This window comes from Helianthus annuus, chromosome 15 (assembly GCF_002127325.2).
Source record: "Helianthus annuus cultivar XRQ/B chromosome 15, HanXRQr2.0-SUNRISE, whole genome shotgun sequence".
Lineage (NCBI taxonomy): Eukaryota > Viridiplantae > Streptophyta > Magnoliopsida > Asterales > Asteraceae > Helianthus > Helianthus annuus.
In genome coordinates, this window is record NC_035447.2 from 66429508 (window position 1) to 66452212 (window position 22705).

Here is a 22705-nt window from a genome sequence, read left to right on the forward strand (position 1 = left end):
TCAGTCTTTTCTATCCAGCGTAGAGTTGCAATGGGTGCTTCATTGCCCGAGAATTCTATTGGTTTGCAGGACCAGAATTCTTTGTAAGAACAACCATAAGACAAGGTTCTTCTTCTTTTGGGAATGGACACTTGAAGTATAGGTCCATTGTTTACGCTGTGTTCAGGTTCAGTTGGTCGCTTACTGCTATGTTTACTTTTATTATCCGCTTCCCTAACAGTTTTGATAATATATGGCATTGCATCTATTATCCCTTGTGCCACTATGTGTTTGATGGCACTGTTATCCACTTGGTTTCCATTGTTATCGTTGTTCGGATTATCATTATTCGGGTTATTGTCGTTCCGGTTATTATCATTCTGGTTTTCCTGGTTCACTTCGTTGTCCATCAGAATTTTAAACATTTACCACATATTAATATCACCAAATAATATTTAATATAACCAATCACACAACATGCATGTTGATCAAAAACGTCGAACATTGCGACTTACTCTTTCTTATATTATGCATCTAATACAAACCGATACTGGAAATTAAAAATTACAATACAACTGAAATTGAAATTATCTACTAGTAGGCATTCGTAGTTATTATCTAGATTTTTTTCATACACTTATTTTATATATATATATATATATATATATATTATTACTATCACCATCATCATGGATATGGGTTCATCCAGAACTCCATATTGCGCTCGTCGTACTTCCAGACAAGTCGCTCTCCGACCTGCCTCATTCTCTCGCTGCTTTCTAAAATTTCCTCTCCGAAGGTTCGGAGCTCTTGCACATTTTCTGCACTCATTGGGGGTGCAGGTGCTGGGTTTGGAAACTGGGGCATGGGCTCCTGCTATGGGTATGGATTCTCTAAAATTCCCCTAATGTATTCATCGTTATCATAGTAGGGATCTAGAGGGTCCAAACCTGGGTAGGCTGCTAGATTCGGCATAGGTTCATCTTCTGGTATTGTGTATCGCTGCTGGTAATCCCTATGCTCATCTAACCATGGGTTGTAGTCTGGGTCTAAGGGATTAGGTGCCGGTATCCTAGGTATCTCCTCTGGGTTAAAATCATGCATTTGGATTTGATTCTCTGGGTTGTTTTCTATTTCCATTGGCCGGGTAGGGAACAATGGTAAGGGTTGGGGTGCTATCGGTTGCTCCAGGTTAGGGTCGGCAACTGTGGTTGCTAGGATATGGAAATTGGCTAAACTCCTATTAAGCATATCATGTGTGTAGGCATCTATCTCTCTTTTAGCGGCTGCTATGGCTCTCTGTTAGGGCTGCAAACGAACCAAACGTTTGGCGAACAGTTCAGGAACTGTTTGGCGGGAAGTTCGTTTGTGTTCGTTTGTTTATTAAACAAACGAACACAACCAAGAAATTTCGTTCGTTTAGTTAAATGAACAAACATGAACAGAGGGCGCGTTCGTTCATTAATCTTCGTGAAAGTTCGGTAACGTGTTCGTTTGTGTTCGACAGTTCATTAGTGTTTTTAGCTTTTATATTTGATTTAAATACCTCAAAATTCTGACAAATAAAATATTTAATAAGTGTTGATGTATTATATATTTTGTCATGAACGTTTGTTTGTGTTCGTTTGTTACCATTTGTGTTCATGAACATTAGTTTGTGCTCAATTGTGTTCATCATCGTTCGTTTTCATTCCTTGCCTAAAATTAACAAACAAACACAAACGAACATGAATAAGTTCATTTTCCTTAACAAACAAACACGAACATAAAATCTTATTTGGTAAGCGTTCATGAACAGTTCGTGAACACATATATTTCTTAACAAACGAACACGAACAAGGACTTGTTCGTGTTTGTTCGGTTCGTTGGCAGCCCTACTCTCTGTTGTTGCAACTTTTTCATTCTTTTCCTACGTTCATGCGCTCCTCTACTGAATCATCCTCTCTTTTTTAGGAGGGAATGGCTCTTCAGACTGAGCCTTAAACACGAATATCCCGTCTTCATTATTAGCTGAATAGCCTGAGAGAGGATGATTCTAGGCGAGCTGGACAACTGACGATACGCGTCGGAAGGTCCTTGGTCGCTCATACTGTAAACTAACAAATGGTCAAATAACACACAACAATAAAATACAATTATGCACGTATTTCCGTAATTTATTTCCTAACACTTGAGGCAAATTTTGGTGTCAGCAGAACACTTTTGTGGCTAAATCAGTGGCTTGGCTCTGATACCACCTTCTGTCGCAACCCCCGTCCCATATCTGTCCCGGGAACGGGGGGCCGCGAGAATCAGTATTGGTGGTATTGGTGTTTATCATTTTGGCCGCGGAAATTACATCAGGACCGTAGTTAGGAAATATTTTATCAGAGTGAAACACCATATTTTATATAAATAAATATATTGGGATAAAACCCAAGTTTTCATTACAAACTGTTTTATAGGGGTAAACCCCATTTTGTTGAAATAAAACATCTTCTTTATTTAGGTAACTTTTATAGCCACCTTTCCAAGCCTTCAGTGCTGTCCAGCTGGCTTCTAGTTGGCTTTCACATTTTATTACCTGAAAGGCGTTTAAAAACATTTTGTCAGTAGAAAATACTGGTGAGTGAATCCCAGTTCAATCAAGAAGAGTTTTATCATTTAACAGTATTGAGAGCGATTACAATGTTTACATCTACACAATTACTCATTCAGTACTGTCAATCCTGACTGGTGGGTCATATTACACATTGGCTAACTCTTTGTCCAATGGTAACGTGTTCCACATTTTGTGTACAAAACCCCAACATACCGGCAGTATTTGAAGAATTACAAAGACTCAATCACTGCTTAATCACAATGTAAAACATTTAAGGTTTTGTAAGAACAGTTTACAAAAAGGAGATTACTCACATTGTTGTCTTAGGTTTTCCTTTAGAGTTTCCTGGTGATTATCTATTAAATTACACAAATGCATACGTGTTAGTATAATAACCCAATATTTACATTAGTAATACCCTCCCCGAGACGGCATTCCAACGACTACGTCAGGCAGAACCTCAACAGCCGTTACGGAACCCTGGATCAATCGGGCAGCGTATCTAATACGTAACCGGGTTATGATACTTACAACGGAGCAGAACTTCGTTATTTAGGGGGTATTATGCCCGGAAATAGCTTTAATTGTCCAGAATTTCGAGAGAGAAAGAGTGTGGTGCGAGTTGGGACTGAAGGCCTGAGCTCCCAATTTATAGGAGCTGAAATTGAGTTTGTCGCGCCCCGCGTAAGAGAGGGAAGGGGCTTACGCGGCCCGCGACCTAGGCTTGTAGGGCCTAGTTATGACCGGTCATCACATATAGCTTCGACACGATGTTGACACGTGGCACGCTAGGGTGTTGTCACACCCCGACCACGTAAAACAACAAAACGTGGCGGAAACGTCGGGGAGCGTTGTAACAGAATCATTGTTTCACAACCATGGAATAAATAATTTCGTTTTATTGAATTATTGAACTCATTGTTTTATTACAAATCAGATAAATACAACTATTATCTTTCAAGTTTTAAAGTCGCTAAGGCACAAGTCCATCCTAGGTATAGCATGCATCAACAATCATCACATAACAGCACCTGAAACATGTGTAAAAATAGGTACGTTAGCATAAAAATGTATGTGAGATACATAGGTTTTATTATAATTAGGATTCATGACTTATAAGTTTAAAGAAAATGTTTAACAAAAGTAGTCATGATCCTTGCAAAAGGTTTTCTTTTATAAATCATACTAAAATGTATAAGAAATCAGATGATATAAAATAATAATACATAGGAAATTAAATAATTACGTAAAATGAGTTTGTATAAAATATATTGTTTAAAAAGCATTATTTTGATAAAAAAGTTTATAGTATATATAAAAATATACTTTGGTTTTAAGAAAGTTGAATGAGTAATATATTAAAATATATTTCAGTTGCAAAATTGTTAACCCAAGTGTACTAAATAACGCCACGGTATGTAATGTGATGAAAACACTTATATATAAGAAGTACCAGCGGTGTATCTACCATGTTTTCATCATATTACATGTGACAACTCGTATTTTAGAACCGTCCCTTGCATTACGTGTTAACCTGTATGAACTCTATGTGATTACGTGAATTTTGTTGATTAAGTGAATGCTATGTTTTGTGAATGTTTGAACATTAACCCGATTACACAAACCCATTCGGCCCACTATGTTTGACTCGAGACCAAGGGCAACCCGTGAATGGGTTTGGCCCACTCACCCATTACGCATACATGAACTCTTAGGGGGTGTAGTTTCTCATTGTTGCAAAACACTTTACACACACCAAACCCTAAAGCTCTCCTCTTCTCTCCCTTGTGCGACGGTGAACACCCCACCCCTCTCGAAGCTTTGATTCGGATCATTCTTTTCCTCTAATCCGGTTAGTGTTTATGGTTGGTTGTTTTATACATGATGTTGTGATATTTATACATGCTCTACATGATAATAGTATTATAAACTGTTAAGGTTGATGTGCTCGAAATTGGCTCATGTATATATATATCGGATAGTGTTTGTATAACTCGAACGGATTGAAAAACATGTTAACAGATTTGATGTACACATAAACTAGGGTGCATGTTAGTTTAGAATCGGCTGGTTTAACCAACCGATTGTATGTTCCACATGATAATGGATTGATTGTTCTTGCTTAGATCATGACTTAGGATTTCGTGTTATTCTTTGAGTTGTTAGTAGGATGATTCGGTTGTAAGTTCATATGATATTGATTAGTGTTCTTGAATTGTTAATGATATGAATATGATTGATTGCTGAATTAACTGTGATTTGATCTGAATTGTGAAACTGCCAAAACTGTTAGCAATTGTTACGGAAACCATGAGCTGCAAATCAGGAAGTCTGTTACATCACCTAGTCTCGACACAGATTGCGAGTCGAGAACCCACTTTCTCGACTCGAGACCACAACACCAACACAAACAGCACAACTCGAGACCATGGTTGCGGGTCCGGTTGCGACTCGAGACCGCCTAGTCTCGAGTGATGAAAGTATGACCCGAGACCCCTTTGGTTGCGACTCGAGACCTTGAGGCCAGCACAACTCGAGACCGCACTGTCTCGACTCGAGATCTCTAGTCTCGACTCGAGACCACGAACACATGCACACTATTGGACTTGCACACTGTTACGAGCCCAACCATTTGGGCCACATTCTTGGACGTTGTTTACGTGACTGTACTGTTGAACTAGCACTATTGTTGAACTGCCATGATTATACGTGTATGCTATGATCGTTACTTGTGTACAATACATGTAGAATATACGTGCACTACTTGAATAAGAACCTAACTTGTATGGTAACCAGGGTAGGACGTGGTTGACCACCAAATAGCTTGATTTACTTTTCTGTGTATCTGCCGAGCAAACCAAGGTGAGTTCACACTCTTACCAAGGCATGGGATTCCCATGGTTGGGAACGGGTTTTTGGATGATTACTTGTACTTAAGTTATTATCGGGATTATGTACTTTGGGCCTCGGGAGAGGAAGGTTTTTGGATAGATACTACTAGACTAGTGATACAAATACTTCTTTTCGCACACACGCCGGGAATGGCTGCGATAATAGAACTAATCTTCGCACACATGCCTAGAATGGCTGCGAACCATACACTAAACTTCACACACATGCCGGGTGGGCTGCGATACAAATATACCTAGTCTAGAATACTTGGGAAACTCCCACTAATCTTCGCACACATGCCTAGAGGGCTGCGATACAAATGCATACGATACATGGATTACTAAACGAACATACGATTTACAATACGAATACTATAACTGAAAAAACCACTGTGAACTCACTCAACTAGTTGTTGACTCTCTGTTACATACCTTGCAGGACCTTAGGTACTCATGGAGCTTGCACGGGAGGCACAGTCGTTGTGGACATGGATCATGGATGTTTTGCTAAACACTTATGACAGTTGAAAACTTGATTACATTGGATTTTATGCTATGCTTCCGCTACTTAAACTATGTTATTTGAACACCTTTCATATTGTGGGTTGACATACATTTACGTTTACTAATTACTTATATGTTCAATATGATTGGTGGCTTGATCCTGGTCATGTCACGCCTCCAAGCGGTGGTACTCCGCGTGTGGATTTTGGGGGTGTGATAGATTGGTATCAGAGCCATTGGTTATAGAGAACTTGGTTTTAATAAGGGAAAAACGTTTTTATTAAAACCAGACTATAACCAGAACAGTGCTCTCAACGATCCACAACGACGCTTCGCTCCACGTGCAAGACTCAACATTCTAGGTAATATGGTTTATGTTTATATTGCCTCCTTGCTAGATTACATAGAACTTTGCTCAGGGTATGCATAGATACACATAACTACTATTGCTTGAGAACACTTGTGTGCTTGCTCTCTTCTGTCATCGCACTTTTCGCGAACCTCTCTCACTTATGTTACTTTTACTATGAAGATCATGTCTGGACGTATTAACATGACTCAAGCCCAATTGACGGCTCTCATCAACGAACAAGTTGCTGCGGCACTTGCAGCCGCCCAAGTAGGAGGTATACCCTGCAGTTGTAACTCACACTAGGGTCTCTAGATCCTACACTTTTAGACCAACTCTTGTGTTTAACTTTGTCCTATTCGTACACAATAGGTCAACACGCACCACAACCTGTTTGCACTTTCAAGAACTTTATGGACTGTCGTCCAAGCACATTCAGTGGCACTGAAGGAGCAGTGGGACTCCTCCATTGGTTTGAGAAGCTCGAGTTGGTGTTTGAAATGTGTGAATGCCCTGAGGCTCGCAGGGTGAAATACGCCACTGGTACTTTGGAAGGAATTGCGCTGACTTGGTGGAACGCGCAAGTTCAGATTCTAGGGCTGGCAGCTGCTAATGCCACCCCTTGGAACGATTTCAAGGAACTGATCAAGCGGGAATAATGCACACGTGATGACATCCACAAGTTGGAAGTGGAGCTCTATCATCTGAAAATGACGGGGTCGGAAATCGAAGCTTACACGAAACGGTCGAACGAACTGGCCATCTTGTGTCCAACCATGGTGGACCCTCCAATCAAGCGCATCGAGTTGTACCTCAAGGGTCTAGCATCAGAGATTCAGAGCCATGTGACATCGGCTAACCTCGACAATATCCAGGACATTCAGTGTCTTGCTCATCGCCTCACGGATCAGGCGGTGGAACAGAACAAGCTACCAAAACGTATCAGCGCAACTACTACCGCTACCACTTCTGCTACTCCCGCTACTCTCAATGACAACAAGCGGAAATGGGATGGGGATTCCAGCAAGGGCTCAGCTACCATTCAGTCTCAAGCACAGCAGCAGCGCAAGAATAGTGATTACCAGAGCCCGGGTCAGCAAACTTTTGGTGGTCAGGGGCAGGGTGGATATTAGGGAATTCACCCACTGTGTAACAGGTGCAACAGACACCACAGTGGTCAGTGCCGCAAGGGCCGCTGTCAGAGATGTCTCAAGATAGGGCATGAAGCTAAAGATTGCAGGAGCTCGCGACCTGCGAATCAGAACCAACAACAACCACCAGCTCCTCAAAACCAGCTGCAGCAACAGCGAGGCAACAGGGGATGCTTTCAGTGTGGTGCTGAAGGCCACTTCAAGCGGGATTGCCCCCAGTTGAACCAGAATCGCAACAACAATAACAATTAGGGCAATGGGAACAACAACGGTGGAAACAACAATGGCAATGAAGCTAGGGGACGTGCATTTGTGCTGGGGCAGGGAGAAGCAAGGAATGATCCCAACGTGGTTATGGTTAAGTTTCTCCTCGACGACTTTTATGTTACTGTTTTGTTTGATTCGGGTGCGGATACAAGTTATATGTCTCTTAAAGTTAGCCAAATGTTAAAACGTACACCCACACTTCTGAACACCAAGCATGTCATAGAGTTAGCTAACGGTAAAAGTCTAGAGGCCACACACATAGTTCAGGGTTGTAATCTTATCCTCGCTGGTCAGACTTTCTCGACCGATCTCATTCCCATAGTTCTGGGAAGTTTCGACATTGTCACTGGAATGGATTGGTTATCCCAACAGCGCGCAGAGATCTAATGTAAAGAGAAGATCATTCGTATTCCTCGTTCTGGTAAAGAACCCCTTGAAGTTCAAGGCGACAAGAGTGGTGCTGTGGTAGGCATCATCTCCTTTCTAAAAGCTCAGAAGTGTTTGCGAAAGGGCCACGCTGCCATTCTGGCACTTGTTACAGATGCGTCTACGAAAGAGAAGAAATTGGAAGATATTCCAGTTGTACGCGACTTTCCTCAGGTGTTCCCTGAAGATTTACCTGGTCTACCGCCTCATCGCCAGGTCGAGTTTCAAATCGAGCTAGCACCAGGAGCAACACCGATAGCACGTGCACCGTATCGCTTAGCTCCATCAGAGTTGGAAGAACTATCGACACAGTTACAAGAACTCTTGGATAAGGGATTTGTCCGACCTAGCTCTTCGCCCTGGGGAGCTCTAGTATTATTTGTGAAAAAGAAGGACGGTACCTTCCGAATGTCCATTGATTACCGTGAACTGAACAAGGTGAAAGTGAAGAATGGCTATCCTCTTCCACGTATTGACGATTTATTCGACCAGTTGCAAGGGTCGAGCTACTACTCCAAGATAGACTTGAGGTCAGGCTACCATCAGCTGAGAGTCCGGGACGAGGACGTCTCCAAAACCGCATTCAGAACTCGCTACGGCCACTACGAGTTTCTTGTCATGCCATTCGGGTTGACAAACGCACCGGCAGTCTTTATGGACCTTATGAACAGGGTATGCAAGCCCTACTTGGACAAGTTTGTGATTGTATTCATTGACGACATCCTGATCTACTCCAAGAGTCAGGAGGAACACGAGCAGCATCTACGACTTATTTTAGAACTTCTTCGATCAGAACAGCTGTACGCCAAGTTTTCGAAATGCGACTTTTAGCTTCGTGAAGTCCACTTTCTAGGCCATGTGGTAAACAAGGATGGGATCCATGTTGATCCATCAAAGGTGGATTCGATCAGGAACTGGCCTGCACCACGTACACCAACGGAAATACGCCAATTCTTGGGTTTGGCGGGTTATTATAGACGATTCATTAAAGATTTCTCAAAGATTGGACAGCCGCTTACGCTACTGACACAGAAGGGTGTCACCTACCGTTGGGGTAATACTCAGGAAAACGCTTTTCAACACTTGAAGGATAGACTTTGCAGTGCACCTATCCTCTCATTGCCAGAGGGCACGGACGATTTTGTGGTCTATTGTGACGCATCGATACAGGGGCTTGGTTGTGTATTGATGCAACGGGATAAAGTTATTGCTTACGCTTCGCGCCAACTCAAGGTTCACGAACGGAACTACACGACGCACGATTTAGAGCTGGGAGCTGTTCTTTTCGCGCTCAAGATATGGCGACACTACCTGTACGGTACCAAGTGCACTATCTACACCGATCACAGGAGTCTCGAGTATATCTTCAAGCAGAAGGAATTGAACGTGCGTCAACGTCGATGGGTTGAACTACTGAACGATTACGAATGTGCCATCAAGTACCATCCAGGCAAAGCTAACGTTGTGGCTGACGCTCTCAGTCGAAAAGACACTCTACCTAGACGCGTGCGAGCACTACAGCTTACTATTCAGTCTGGTTTTCCTGCACAGATACGAGATGCTCAGGTAGAAGCATTGAAACCAGAAAACGTAAGGGCTGAAGCCTTACGCGGCTCAAGGCAACGATTAGAACAGAAGGAAGACGGTGCTTATTATGTAACGGGGCGAATTTGGGTCCCACTATATGGCGGTGTACGAGAACTTGTAATGGACGAAGCACATAAGTCTCGCTACTCGGTACATCCAGGTTCGGACAAAATGTACCACGACATCAGGACGACGTATTGGTGGCCTAGTATGAAGGCCCACATTGCAACTTACGTTAGCAAATGCTTGACCTGTGCGAGAGTCAAGTCGGAATACCAGAAACCATCAGGCCTACTTCAGCAACCCAAGATACCACAGTGGAAATGGGAGGAAATTTCCATGGATTTTGTTACTGGCCTGCCTAGGTCCCAGCGTGGGAACGATACTATTTGGGTGATCGTCGATCGACTCACAAAGTCTGCTCATTTCTTGGCAATCAAAGAAACGGACAAGTTCTCCACATTAGCAGACATCTACTTGAAGGAAGTAGTCTCGAGGCACGGGGTGCCTACCTCTATCATTTCGGATCGCGATGCATGATTTACTTCAGAACTATGGCAAGCGATGCACAAATCTTTTGGCTCTCGATTAGACATGAGCACAGCATATCACCCTCAGACGGATGGGCAGTCTGAGCGCACGATTCAAACCCTAGAAGACATCCTTCGGGCATGTGTTATTGATTTTGGCAACAGCTGGGAAAAGCATCTCCCTTTAGTGGAGTTCTCGTACAATAACAGTTACCACTCCAGCATTCAAGCCGCTCCATTCGAGACATTGTACGGACGTAAATGCCGGTCACCTCTCTCTTGGGCAGAGGTGGGGGATAGTCAGATCACAGGTCCAGAAATGGTAGTTGATGCTACTGAACGGATTGCTCAGATACGGCAACGCATGGCGGCAGCTCGTGACCGTCAGAAAAGTTACGCTAATAAGCGCAGGAAACCACTCGAGTTCCAGGTTGGGGATCGAGTGCTACTTAAAGTCTCACCCTGGAAGGGTGTGGTTCGTTTTGGCAAACGAGGCAAACTCAATCCGCGGTATGTCGGACCATTCGAGATCATAGAAAGAATAGGCAAGGTGGCCTACAAACTGAACTTGCCAGCAGAACTCGGTGCAGTTCACAACGTTTTCCACGTGCCGAATCTGAAGAAGTGTCTGTCAGATGAGACCCTCATAGTTCCTCTGAAGGAACTCACTATCAACGAGCAGTTACATTTCGTCGAGGAACCAGTTGAAATCACGGACCGGGATGTTAAGGTCCTCAAGAACACGAGAATCCCTCTTGTTCGAGTTCGTTGGAACTCCCGTCGTGGCCCAGAGTTCACCTGGGAACGCGAAGATCAGATAAAAGAAAAGTACCCCCAATTGTTCGCGAACAGTACAACCACTACTGAGGCTGAAGCTACCACGGAATTTCGGGACGAAATTCCAGATCAACGGGGGGAGGATGTGACACCCCAGGAAAACCAGTAAATGATACAACTTAACTAGCTTCCTCAGTGAGTACGTACCAAACTTCGGGACGAAATTTCTTTCAAGTTGGGGATAATGTGACAACTCGTATTTTAGAACCGTCCCTTGCATTACGTGTTAACCTGTATGAACTCTATGTGATTACGTGAAATTTGTTGATCAAGTGAATGCTATGTTTTGTGAATGTTTGAACATTAACCCGATTACACAAACCCATTCGGCTCACTATGTTTGACTCGAGACCAAGGGCAACCCGTGAATGGGTTCGGCCCACTCACCCATTACGCATACATGAACTCTTAGGGGGTGTAGTTTCTCATTGTTGCAAAACACTTTACACACACCAAACCCTAAAGCTCTCCTCTTTTCTCCCTTGTGTGACAGTGAACACCCCACCCCTCTCGAAGCTTTGATTCGGATCATTCTTTTCCTCTAATCCGGTTAGTGTTTATGGTTGGTTGTTTTATACATGATGTTGTGATATTTATACATGCTCTACATGATAATAGTATTATAAACTGTTAAGGTTGATGTGCTCGAAATTGGCTCATGTATATATATATCGGATAGTGTTTGTATAACTCGAACGGATTGAAAAACATGTTAACAGATTTGATGTACACATAAACTAGGGTGCATGTTAGTTTAGAATCGGCTGGTTTAACCAACCGATTGTATGTTCCACATGATAATGGATTGATTGTTCTTGCTTAGATCATGACTTAGGATTTCGTGTTATTCTTTGAGTTGTTAGTCGGATGATTCGGTTGTAAGTTCATATGATATTGATTAGTGTTCTTGAATTGTTAATGATATGAATATGATTGATTGCTGAATTAACTGTGATTTGATCTGAATTGTGAAACTGCCAAAACTGTTAGCAATTGTTACGGAAACCATGAGCTGCAAATCAGGAAGTCTGTTACATCACCTAGTCTTGACACAGATTGCGAGTCGAGAACCCACTTTCTCGACTCGAGACCACAACACCGACACAAACAGCACAACTCGAGACCATGGTTGCGGGTCCGGTTGCGACTCGAGACCGCCTAGTCTCGAGTGATGAAAGTATGACCCGAGACCCCTTTGGTTGCGACTCGAGACCTTGAGGCCAGCACAACTCGAGACCGCACTGTCTCGACTCGAGATCTCTAGTCTCGACTCGAGACCACGAACACATGCACACTGTTGGACTTGCACACTGTTACGAGCCCAACCATTTGGGCCGCATACTTGGACGTTGTTTACGTGACTGTACTGTTGAACTAGCACTGTTGTTGAACTGCCATGATTATACGTATATGCTATGATCGTTACTTGTGTACAATACGTGTAGAATATATGTGCACTACTTGAATAAGAACCTAACTTGTATGGTAACCATGGTAGGACGTGGTTGACCACCAAATAGCTTGATTTACTTTTCTGTGAATCTGCCGAGCAAACCAAGGTGAGTTCATACTCTTACCAAGGCATGGGATTCCCAGGGTTGGAAATGGGGTTTTGGATGATTACTTGTACTTAAGTTATTATCGGGATTATGTACTTTGGGCCTCGGGAGAGGAAGGTTTTTGGATAGATACTACTAGACTAGTGATACAAATACTTCTCTTCGCACAAACGCCGGGAATGGCTGCGATAATAGAACTAATCTTCGCACACATGCCTAGAATGGCTGTGAACCATACACTAAACTTCGCACACATGCCGGGTGGGCTGCGATACAAATATACCTAGTCTAGAATACTTGGGAAACTCCCACTAATCTTCGCACACATGCCTAGAGGGCTGCGATACAAATGCATACGATACATGAATTACTAAACGAACATACGATTTACAATACGAATACTATAACTGAACAAACCACTGTGAACTCGCTCAACTAGTTGTTGACTCTCTGTTACATGCCTTGCAGGACCTTAGGTACTCATGGAGCTTGCACGGGAGGCACAGTCGTTGTGGACATGGATCGTGGATGTTTTGCTAAACACTTATGACAGTTGAAAACTTGATAATTACATTGGATTTTATGCTATGCTTCCGCTACTTAAACTATGTTATTTGAACACCTTTCATATTGTGGGTTGACATACATTTACGTTTACTAATTACTTATATGTTCAATATGATTGGTGGCTTGATCCTGGTCATGTCACGCCTCCAAGCGGTGGTACTCCGCGTGTGGATTTTGGGGGTGTGACATTACACCCGTCCCGTTATCTAAACACTAACCAAAACCCAATTGTAAAACAAATAGTATATTAAATATACTTTAGTTGTTAAAAATAATAATTTTCAGTAGTATATCAAAAGTATACTTTGGATTTATAAATAACATATTAAACTATGCTTTGGTTTTGAAAATAACATATCAAACTATGTTTTAATGATTAACAAAATATATATGTTGGTTTTGTACATTATCACATATGAGAGCATATCAAACTATACTTTTGGGAGTATAACTAAATATACAAAAATAATGCGATTTAAGAATTCATTCAGACCTAGTGCATCAAAATACACCTTTGAGACTATAGGAATACCACAAAGGCAATCCCTATTTGGATGGAGAAAAATAAATTGGTTTTAGACATTCCATGACAACAGGAATGGGGTGTCAAATCCTATAGCGCTATATCATACTACCAACCGGCCTGGTGAACAAAATAAGTACTATTCCAAACATTTATTTTATAATCTTTGAAAAATTAGAGTTTAAACCATAAATAATCATTCAGTTTGTAAAAAGATAAGTACTAATATGTATAATCAATTATACTTTTGAAAACAAGAACATAACAAAAAGGTACACATGCTTCATCCCAAAACATTTGAAAACAGTAAAAGAGGGGACTATGTACTCACTTGAGAGTGCTTAGAAGTCTTGAACAACTACCAAGCAAGCTAGAGGGAGCACGGAATCAAACGACACCTAATATAGGTAACTACATAAATAAACCGGACCTAAATCGGAATATTAGATAGGATGAGGTCTCGTAAACCAAATGAGTGTGGGAACTCATATGATATGGTTTAACAAGGCCTACATACTAAAAGGAACCTAACCTAAGTGCTTACGACCCATTACGGCCCGTTTAGGTAGCTTACGCTACTTTAACGCGTCGTTCGCGTAAAACGCGTTCGGACCGCCTAACTAGTCCTATGACAAGTATCATATGCCTAAACATGTTTAATTATGTTGCATAATCAATTAAATGACAAAAGTTTGGGTTACATATGCTTAAATATCAATTATGCATAAAATGGGTATTTTGGTAATTTTCCTAAGGCATATAAGCTACCTATCATACAACTAGCTAAACGACGTGACCATAAGGTATAACCTCGGAAGGTTATTCCCTATACAACTATGGTTACCTACACATGTTTGGTCGGATCCTAATGATCGACCAAACAGGTCGTGTTCGAAAGTCGAAGCGGGTGTTTAGTCTGCTTGACTTACGACTCTACACAAGCACTAATCTAAAAAGTGACGGGCTAAACATGCTAAAGCATGTTTAGTTAAGTTAGAAAGCAGGTTTGGTATCAAAACAAACGGTTTTGATACCTAAAAGTAGTTTGGTTACAAAATACGCGAGAATACACATTTTGGCCGAAACTACGACTCGTCACTAAGCCTAGATAACGTGGTAATCAGTAGGTATAGTCACTAGGGACTATAACCGTCGTGATTATGCTCATGTTATGAAGTTCAAACGAACTTCGCATTGACCATAAACTGGTTAATGCAGAAAGTCAAACAAAGTTTGACTTTAACGCTAAAAACGTAAAAGAACGAAAGAATACTTACAACGGGTCCAAGAACGGAACTTTTGATCCGATTACTCTCAGGTATGAAGTAAATACTTCAACTTAGAGAGATGAAATCAGATCAAAAGGTGTGAGTTGAGAGCAATTGGGGGGGGGGGGGGTTGGGTATTTATAGGATTTGGTGAACCGTTAAGATCGTTCCTCGCTAAGCGTGATTCAATCTCATCCGTACACATGTGCCCATGGTTTTGTGAAACCATGGGAGCCCCTAGAATGGCCCATAGTACCAAAAATACCATTAAATATCAGCCCATGGTTTTGCAAAACCATGGGTTAAAACCATCAACACTCAAACTTGGACTAGGTTCATTGAATCTGGTTAGAAATTTCAAAAATGGTCCCTGCACTTGTAAAACTTGATTTTTTTGCACGTTAAGCCCCGTTAACCTCATTTCCAGGCTCTAAAATGATGTTAAAGTATAGGGAACATAAAATATGCTCAAAAATATCTCGGATGTCGGTTCGTTTGGTCGTACAATCGCGTTATTCACTTAATTACGACGGAAGTCGTAACGAACGCAAAAACGATACAAATTAAGCGACGAATGAAATTTTATCATGCCAAACACTAAAATAAAATATTCTAATGCTTACATAAATTTTTGAATGTCCGGATATATTCAGAACGTAAGATATGCGCGAAAATGCAAACTTATGCACTTTTTGACGCTTTTAGTCCCTATTGATCAATAAATTTTATTTTAGCATACCGAACCCCTCAAAGCCTATTTCTAAGCTTTATAAAGGATATTTAGGGTATGTTTAACTTATGATCAAGTTCCGGAATGTTCGTTACTATACATATCGGTATAGTTTCGCAGTTTGACACAATTAGTCCCTACGATCGAACAAGCTTGATTTCAACACACCAAACCATCCAAAACTTATTTCTAAGTTATGTGAAGGTTATTTAAGGTATGTTAAGCCTATTTCACTATTCCGGAGTGTTCGTTGCATTAAACTGGTTATATTTACGCATCAGTGCGCGTATAACCCTCTAGAAAGTGATTTAAAGCTTGAAATCGAACAAGAATTGATATGTGCAAATGATACACATATTTTTACAAATCCCAAGTATGAAATACAATATTTAATTGGTTTGGTATTTGTTTGATGGTTGAAGTGACACAGGTGTCGCCCTTACTTTGGGCTGTCGCGCCCCGCGTAGACCCTGATGTGGTCTTACGCGGCCCGCCAGAGACCCATTTTTCTTGTTTTTATTTAATTTTAATAATAGTAAAGGTATTCGGGGCCTGTTTTTGCATACGGGGTGTATTTTAGGATATACAGGGACACTTTAATTATTTTTAGGGTGTCGAAAAATTTAGGAGGGTTGTTATAGGAGGTGTAGCGATGGTAGGTGTTGTGGTGGTGACGGTGTAGTGGTGGTGACTGTGGAGGTGAAGTGGCGACGATGGTATTAGGTGTGGTGGTGGGATGGAGGTGATTTAGGTTTATAGAGAGAGAGAGAAGGAAAGATGAGAGAGACTGAGAGAAATGCAGAGACATGGTGTTTATAAGAGAGAGAAGGAGAAATAGAAAATTAAAAATAAATTAGTTTTTAATTTATTTTTTAATTATAAGGGTAATTTGGTCATTTAACAATGTTTAACCAAAAAATTCTAACAGTGTTAGAAATTTGGACTCAAATTGTTAAAGAAAATGCTTATAGGGACTCAGGTCGTTAAACTTTTTGTTTTAGACTCAACTAGTTAAAACACATAAAACACAGGGACTTAAAAAGTAATTTACCCTTAATTATATTATTCTAGAGTTCTTTTAGAAAATCAAGATTTTTACAAACACATATGACCATAAATATAAGTTTGACTTTCCAAGGTCAAAATACCAAATTTATCGTTGAAAACCTATCTAGAACAAAAATGAAGATTGTCGTAGACACAAAATCACCAACTCAAATGATACTCTGACTTTCCAAAGTTTATATCAACTTTCATAGCCGAATAAAATTATTTTACAATCAATAATTTGAAGTCAATTATTCTTCTAATGCCTTGGTCTTTTGAAGAATCCGACCCCCATCAAGTTTTCGTTCAAGCTTCACCACTAGCATCGTGTGTGACGCGCTATGTAAACTTGGTTTACATGGTCATAGTGTATTTCTTTATGAGGCATCTCAAGTAATGTGAACTTTAGTATTGTTATGGTGAGCTAAATATGACATAAGTACAAATGAAAAATATCTCTTGGGTAAATTACACTTTTCGTCCTTTATGTTTGTATCGAATTGCAATGGATAGCCTTTAACTTCAATAATTACAGTCACAGTCCTTTATTTGACAAACTCATTACATCTTTGGTCCTTTGACTCTAACCTAGTTAAAATTTTTAGTTAAATCCAGTCATATGACTTGCACATGAGGGTAACTTAGTAATTTTACTGGTACAAAGGATGAAAAATGTAATTTATACTTATATTTGCAAACAAAACACAGACCCGTGACTCTATCTCACTCTAGTCCTTCTCCAAAAAGCCCTCTCTCTCTCTTTTGTGACAACCGTCAAATTTGTATGCATCCATACGTTTAAGTAATATTGATTTATGTTTAATGACTGTGTTTAATTACAACTGATGACTTAAACTGCTTTCTCAAGTCCCAATCAAATAATCAAACACAAGAACAAGAACGAATGGAATAACTCTCCAATGAACTTTTATTATAACCAAGAAAATATAACTCAAAAAACTTGATTACAATAACTCATAAAACCATAACTCGGTTTATCTTCTCTTGACACTTAATAATGTCTACCCTACCTTGGTTTATATAGGCTACCCCTACCTTGGTGACCAAGACATTACCATATAACCCTAACTTGGTGACCAAGACATTACCAAATATAATTATAATGTAATTAGGAAACTTAACCAATTATAACCAACTTGTCAACATTGATCCCTCAAGTTCACCGACTTGTGACTTGAACTCCTTTGTCACCCATTTCCCATCACCGACTTGTGACGAGTCGGGAATTACCGCCAACAATCACCCCCTTAATTTTCGACTCAAAATAAGTAGGCTCTAACATGTCTTCTTTGTCTTGATTCTCATAGAATTCATTTTGATCTCTAGCTGTGTTTTTCGGCTCCTTCCTAGCTCGAACATTCTTGCGACCTTGTACTCGACTAGTCCTTTTTCCACGACTCGTCCTTTGGTCATAAGAACTCACACCACCATTGACTCGGCTGTGATCTTGAGCAAACACCCGCTTTCTTGGATCATTAAATGTATCTCCTTGGGTTTGAATCTCTTGCTTAACCTTTTCTTTGAATTCTTGAACATTTTTCTTTGGACTTTGAATTTTGGGTTTCTTCATTAAACTTGGATCTTTGAGAAGATTTTGACTCGTACTTGCTGTATCATCTTTCAGTTCAACTCTCTGTAGATCCCTACCCGCAAAATTCTTTATTCCAATCATGTTAGCTTGTGTACCGGAACTTCCTATCTTGAGGTTGATCTTGTATAAACGGTTCTTGGTCCTTGTCACCTTCATCATAAGTTTTCCTGTATCATCATGAATGGTTAGCAAATCACGTTTCATGTGAATGTCGCATCCACCTTCCGTTGCTTGACCAAGACTTATGATATTGCTTTGCAAACTCGGTAAGTAGTAAACATCGGTTAACAGGCGCTTCTCCCCCGTTTTCCCTTCAAGTAATACCGATCCCTTTCCCCGTATGTCAATACAAGATCCATCTCCAAACTTCACCTTTCCCGTGACACGCTCATTAAGTTCAAAGAAATAAGCTCGATTACCCGTCATGTGATTCGATGCTCCGTTGTCGAGATACCAAGTGTCTTTCTCCATTGGCTCAGTCTCGAAACGCTTTGGATTCACCCATTCTTCATTTAGAAAAACCGTCTCTTGATCACATCTCATCATGAATAATGATGGATCAAAATCATCATTTTTAGCTAAGTTAGCTTCATCTTGTTTCTTCATACGATCCGGACATCCTGACGCGAAGTGACCAAATTTATCACAACGGTAACACTAAACCTGTGATCTATCTTTCCTTCCTTTTTGGCGATCATTAGTTCTTCTTTGACCCTTTTGCTTTGACCCATGATCTTGACCATCTCGGCTTTGACTTCCATCTTGGTCCTCATCATCCCAGTCTTGACGTCTACCTCGGTAACTTGAACCGCCTCGCCCACGCCCACGCGTATTTCATAGGATTTGGATTTTGAGGATGACTGACCATTGGCAAACATTAGATTACCTTGATTTTCTGCTAAAGACTCGATACCCTTAATCCTGTCTTCGAACGTCTTCAGTCTACCGACCGCTTCCTGAAACGTCATAGTCTTCAAATCTACAAATTGTTCAATTGAAGCTACAATTGGAACATACTTCCCTGGAACGGAACCTAACAATTTTCTGGTATGTTTTCTGTTTTCATAGGTGGTTCCCAAACTGGCTGCCTTGGTAACCAACTGACTTATTCTGCCTGCGAAAGAATCAACTTTCTCTGTTTCTTTCATCTTCAAGGATTCGAACTCATTTTCCAGTTGCTCAAGCTTTGCCTCTCGAACCTGTTCAACCCCAACATACCGTGTCTTCAACGCTTCCCTGATTTCCTTTGCAGTCTGAAACTGAGCTACCAGAAACACGAGCTCTTCGGGTATTGCTTGAAGTAGAAGTGCAACCGCCATGTCATCCTTTTTGGCATCTACCTCCTTTTCGCCTGGTTCTAAAGCTTGCTGTATTCCATGAACCTTGAATACTGCCTTGATACGAATCGCCCAAATGTTGTAATTTGTTTCGGTTAACATTGGACACTGTAAAGTTGTGGTACTCTGATCCTTAACCACAACTGGTGGTGGTCTGTCCCCGTCCGTCATTGATTTCTGAATACTTTTCAGAACCGAACGCGTTTGCTCGAAGAAACCCGGTCACGAATACCTCTCGAAAACCGAATAACAATTAAACTTCGAATTGAACCACTTGTCCAACCCAAACAACGTTTAATGGTTAAACTCCAATTTAGTTTGAACCAATAAAAAATAATAATAATTAACACCTCGTTATTATTATTTTTGTTTAACGTTGAACCTTTTGAACCAATAAATCAACCTCCTGTTGACTTTTGTGTTTTTTTTTCTAAATAGGAGCTCTAAAGGATTTTTGATAATAAAAACCAAAACTGTCGCTTTTGTGTTATTGCTTCAATGTTTAATAGCCACCGCAAAAGATAATAATCATAGATTTCCACCGATAACGTGGACTACTTCGATCAAAAGTCTTCTTAGTCCCGATTGCCATCGTCCAACGTTTTAAATACCACCGCTGATTGTAAGTCGGAACCCAAGTTGTCGCTGCTTCTGGGATTACGTGTCGCTTCCGCTATACAAGTTTGTCACCGCTGATCCTTCTGATCGGTTGTGTCGACAAGCTTGTCTCCTCTGGTTACGACTTCGTTACTCTATTTGATATCGATGATTGAACTTGGCTCTGATACCAATTCAAGTCCCAATCGAATAATCAAACACAAGAACAAGAACGAATGGAATAACTCTCCAATGAACTTTTATTATAACCAAGAAAATATAACTCAAAAAACTTGATTACAATAACTCATAAAACCATAACTCGGTTTATCTTCTCTTGACACTTAATAATGTCTACCCTACCTTGGTTTATATAGGCTACCCCTAACTTGGTGACCAAGACATTACCATATAACCCTAACTTGGTGACCAAGACATTACCAAATATAATTATAATGTAATTAGGAAACTTAACCAATTATGACCAACTTGTCAACATTGATCCCTCAAGTTCACCGACTTGTGACTTGAACTCCTTTGTCACCCTTTTCCCATCACCGACTTGTGACGAGTCAGGAATTACCGCCAACACTTTCTGATTTCTGTATCAAACATACATGTGCATCACATTTCATACTGTCACACCATTTAATACATACAAACTTTAGTGACATACATAATGCACAAAGCACAGTTAGCACAGTGAGCGGATAACTCAAAAATATACTGACAGTGCCAGTACATGGACAGACAATGTTTTGAGGCCCAGTATGAGCCAGAGACAAGGTACTACACTAGTATGGAGTGTAGGGAATTAAGGACCATAAAACTATGTCACTTGGTGATAGTTTAAATGCCGGAAAGTGCCTAAAACCCACTCTAAATGCAGAATTCTGCATTAATCATCAAAATTCAGCATTTTAACATGCTAGTAATGTGCAAAAATATGGCAAAATGGTCCTGTATGCTTTCCTAAGTGTCGGGAATTAAAAGTGTCACAAAAAGTTACATAAAGGACACTATACGGAATGACTTAGCACTTTAACGAACCGGTATCTAACCGAACAACCGGACATTACCCGGAACACTAAAATATTGCTAAAAGCATTATTTTACTTTTTCTGAGCTAGTTATGGTTCCCGAACACTTTAACATATTACATAAAGCATCCCACACATTAAACACTAGACTTTTACCTTTAACCTTCCACTAATTACCATCATTTACCATCAACTTAAAAATTACCCCCTCCCCCTTACTTGTTTGCGGCCCAAAGGAGGACCCCACCACAAGATTTTACAAATCCTCACTAAATCTTACCTTGATCTTGATTAGATCTTGGAAGATATGGTTTGTACTTTGAGGAACATCAAGACCAATGGACAATAAGAGAAACATGGATATAAGAACAAGCATTTCCTTCATCATTCATCACAACACAACTTCTCCCCTCTCTCTCATAACCTTCGGCCGAGCACCCCCCCATACACCACCATTATTTTCGATTTTCATTCACCCATTTCAAGTGTGATACAAGGTGCTAGAAGGTCACTAACGAAGCTCGGTGCTCACGGAACTTGAAGGACCTCATTCGTTTGCTATTATCCATCACATCTTCATCTTGTTCTTCCCTAGCTTGAAGCTAGTAGTAAGATTCTTGTTAACTCTTGTTTACTTCATATTATTGGTGGATAAAAGATATATATTGATGAAATAACGAGAACACTAAAAGACTTGAACTTGAATCTTGAAACATAAAGATGAAATATGATGAAATATTGTTAGTATGATGTTGTTTTGTATATGTTGATGATTGCTTGTTGATTTCTTGGTAATATGATGTTGGTCATCATGTGAAACTTGTTAGATTATGATTAAAAACATGGTCTAACAAGATAAGAGGTGATTATGTGTTTACATACAATGATCATCTTCTTATTAAGACATGAACTTGATAATGAAATGATTTTCTTGAAAAGTAATAAACAAAGTGGGTTAATAATCTTGTAGATTCAAGACTTGTGAATGATTTTCCAAGAAAACCAAGTTTTAAAAGATGATTTTTGAAAGATCATGATTTTTATTAAACTTACACTATTTTTAGTGACAAAATAAGTGTGGAAATACTAGAGAAACAAGAGGATCTAATGAATAAACATTTTTGTGAAATATGTTTACAAGTTGTAAACAACTAAAATCTTCAAGAATAAAGTTTACCAAGAAGTAAATATATTTTGGAGGGTAACAAAGGCTACTAAATACTTTACCAAGTTACTACACATTTTTGTGGAAAATCAAGTTCATGTTATTGTGTAAAATATATAGTTTTTGCACTTGGTAAGTGTAAGGTGATTAGTGATTTG